The sequence below is a fragment of the Elephantulus edwardii genome, unplaced genomic scaffold (genome assembly GCF_000299155.1).
Source record: "Elephantulus edwardii isolate Elephantulus edwardi_28Jun2011 unplaced genomic scaffold, EleEdw1.0 scaffold00133, whole genome shotgun sequence".
Classification (NCBI taxonomy): Eukaryota; Metazoa; Chordata; class Mammalia; order Macroscelidea; family Macroscelididae; genus Elephantulus; species Elephantulus edwardii.
This window is the reverse complement of record NW_006399883.1, coordinates 2,423,765-2,427,570: the sequence shown is the minus strand read 5'-3', so window position 1 is coordinate 2,427,570 and position 3,806 is coordinate 2,423,765. Positions and strand designations below refer to the sequence as shown.

Sequence of the window (3,806 nt, the reverse complement as noted above, 5' to 3'; positions counted from 1 at the left end):
TTCTTCTGGGATTTTCTGATGATCCAGAAATGCAAACACTATATGGTTTGCTGCTTCTAATGCCTTATCTGGCAGCTATGATAGGAAATGGACTAATAATCATCCTTATTACTTGTGATCTTCAGCTTCATACTCCCATGTACTACTTCCTGAAAAACTTGTCATTTATAGATGTCTGCTACATCTCTATCACAGTTCCTAAATTTGTTCTTAACTCACTGACACACAGGAGCTCAATATCCTTCTTTGGATGTGTTTTGCAGGTGTTTTTTTTCATGGTTTTTGCATCTGCTGAACTAGCAGTTCTCACAGTCATGTCCTATGACCGTTATGTGGCCATCTGCCAACCACTGCATTATGGGGTTATCATGAACAAAGGAGCCTGTGGACAAATGGTGGTGGCTTCCTATGTCAGTGGAGGGATTAATGGAGTCATTCACACCGCAGCAACATTTTCTGTAACTTTTAGTTCAAACAAAATTCACCATTTTTTCTGTGACATTCCACAGATCCTTTTGATTTCAGATTCCAAGATTAACATAGGTGAGGCTTCAGTAACTGCAATTGCTGTAATTGCCTCACTTGTTTGCTTCACTTCCATTGTTTACTCATACGTCCACATCTTTTCCAGTGTCCTAAGGATTTCCACTTTGGAGGGAAGATCCAAAGCTCTTTCTACTTGTATTCCTCATCTGATAGTTGTGACATTATTTCTTTCAACAGCTTTTTTTGCACACTTGAAGCCAATGTCTCACTCTTATACAACGTTGGACCTCTTTTTGGCTGTCGTTTACAGTGTTCTAACTCCAGCCATGAACCCCATCATATACAGTCTGAGAAATAAGACGATAAAGTCAGCTCTAAGGAGAGTTATGAGAAAAGACATTTATGAATAATTTTAATATTATTTAGGAATCCTTTGAAAATGTCTCATCTTTTTTCAGTTCTAAGATTTCTTTACAGGCAGACACTAGTTCCTAGAAAACGTTCTTAGTAAAATTGTTGTTATTTTTGTTAAGTACCATCGAGGTGATTACAACTCATGGTGACACAATGAACAATAAATCTGAACTTTTTCACATCTTGCACCAGCATATACATCCATCGTGTTTAAGTCCGCTGTTATAATTACAATTGCAACTCGCCTCATCAAACATCTTTCTCTCTTTAGCTGGACATCTATCTTTAGAAAAAAAAAATTGCAGGTGGACTAACATAATGCCTACCATAATAAGCTCAAATATAGAAAAATAGTGTCAAGATGGCAGGATCTCTGAGTCAGAACTAACTTGACAGAGTGTAAAAACTAATACAAACACTTAAAATATATAGAACACAGCACAATTGTTGGAGTTAAAAAAAATGTCATCTGTCTGTTAACAAAATGACAAAATTAACATTGAACTTGTGGAGCATATGGAAAGTTGGGGAAATAGTTAAACTATGATGGCGAATTTTTTTTCTCTCTCTTTTGGGTAAAATGAATAAGGAAGGGAAATGATAAATGAAAAGATTTTAAGTGATTTACATTACTATGTGGCGATATAATGAGATCTGACCTTTACTTGTTGTTGTTGTTGTTGTTATGTGCCATCGAGTCACTTGCGACTCATAGCGACCCTATGCACAACACTCCTAAACTCTGCTCTGTCCTGTGCCAATCGCACCATCTCCGAAACACCCATCCCGATTACCCCAGTCACTGAATCAATCCACCTCATAGAGGGACTTCCCCTCCTGAGCTGTCCCTCCACCCTCCCAAGCATGATGTCCCTCTCCAAGGACCGGTCCCTCCTTGCAACATGTCCAAAGTTTGGACCTTTACTTATAGAGGCAATATTAATTATTTTATATCACAAGGCTTTTGTCTTCAATTCTTTGACACATATGGGCTCATTATGAAAACAGCTATCTATTGAAAGTTATTTAGCCCCAGCTCCCAGCTGGAAACAAAGGAGGACGCTTCAACGATTTAGATTTAGATCCTCCCAGAAGAGCTGTGGGTGAGCATTAACATTACTGGTAAGTATATTCATTTTCTCCTGGACACAAGAGCCTACAATCTGGTCCTAAAAGCTTTTTGAGGTCCTAATTCTTCTCACTATTTCTTAGTTGTTGGAATTGACAGAAAATCTCATAAGCAGTTCCTTACTTCACCTCTGCCTTCCATGCAGACTCCGAGTTGTAAAACAACCCAGTGGTAGATGGAATTTGCTCCAGGACTTAAGAACAATAGATGACATAGTTGAACCTCTACATCTTGTGATTCTTAACCTTTATAATATAATAGACCAAGTGCTAGTCAATAGGCCTTTTATTGTAAGAACTACCTTCCCTCTGTAACTTGATTGGTGTCACTATTAGAGCCTCTACCTGGAATATTATTGCTTTTCAATTTTTGACTCATGTACTTTTAACTTGTTAGTTAAATTTGTGTCTTCTAGGCTGCAACACTTCCATGTTACACCTTCAAGGATATAAACATGCACAGCTAAGCACAATTGATAACAGTGCATCTAAATTCCAAAATCAACCTCCATAATAGTCTATGTGTTTCCTATTGCCAAAGGGGTCCTTTAGAGTAGTGAGAGAAGATCTTCACCCTGAAACCCACAGCATCCCTTTCCAGCAGGAAGTAGCTAAGAGAATATGCCATCCCTTTTCCTTATGACTCAGGGTGAAGTCTCTCTCAAGGAGGAGTGATAGGGAATGGCAAAGGGCACACTGACAAAGGAGATTAATCAGAGCTGGCTTTGACAAGCACTGTGGCAATTGGAAAATTAAAACAGACATTCGGGGGCTGGGAAAAAGAACAAACTGGGGAGGAGGGTAGAGAAAGCAGTGCAACAATCAATGAATGAAAACCCCAAATCTCTGTAAATGATCATAATGATTAATAAAAATTAATAAAAATGACAAAAAAGAAAGTTACTAAAATTCTGGATCAAATATGTAAAGTTTTAAGGATAAACTTAACCAGTTAATTTTTTTAAGTTTTATACTGGAAAAGTAAATAAACTATAAAAATGTTTATTGTTGTTGTTCTTATGTGCCGGCCAGTTGCTTGCTACTCATAGCAACCCTATGTACAACCGCCCTAAACCCTGCTCTATCCTCTGCCAATCTCACTGCCTCTGACACATCCACCCTGATTACCCCAGTCACTCAATCAATCCACCTCATAGAGGGTCTTCCCCTCCTGTGCTGACCTTCCACTCTGCCCAGCATGATGTTCCTCTCCAAAGACCTGTCTCTCCTTACAACATGTCCAAAGTATGTCAGGTGAATCCCCAGAATCCTTGCCTCCAAGGAGCAGCCTGGTTTAACCCTCTCTAGGATGAATCTATTTGTTTTCTAGGCAGTCCATGGTACCTTCAGTACTCTTTTCGAGCACCACAGCTCAAAAGCATCCACTCTCCTTCTGTCCTCCCTAGTCATTGTCCAACTCTCTGATTCATAACAAGCGATTGCAAAAACCACTGCCTGTATCAGGCGCACCTTAGTCTCCAGAGAGACGCCGTTGCTCTTGAGTACTTTATAGAGGTCCCTAACCGCAGACTTTCCCATCACAATACGTTTTTGATTTCCTGGCTGCTAGTGCCAAGAGTGTTGACCGTGGAGCCGAGGAAACTGAAGCTGTGAACAATCTCAATCTCTTCGCCAACCATCCTGATGCTACCGATTGGTCCAGTGGTGAGAATTTTTATCTTCTGGACTTTGAGCCTCAGTCCATATTGAAGGCTGCAGTCCTTGACCCTCTGCAGCAAGTGCATGAGGTCCTCCTCAGTTTCAGCGAGCAGGGTTGT

The 3,806-nt window shown here is 40.0% G+C and overlaps 1 pseudogene; it reads left to right on the top strand.

Moving 5' to 3' along the window:
* Positions 1–314: 314 nt before the first annotated feature.
* The window catches only part of LOC102867334, a 13,345-nt pseudogene continuing 9,853 nt past the window's right edge, over positions 315–3,806 (top strand).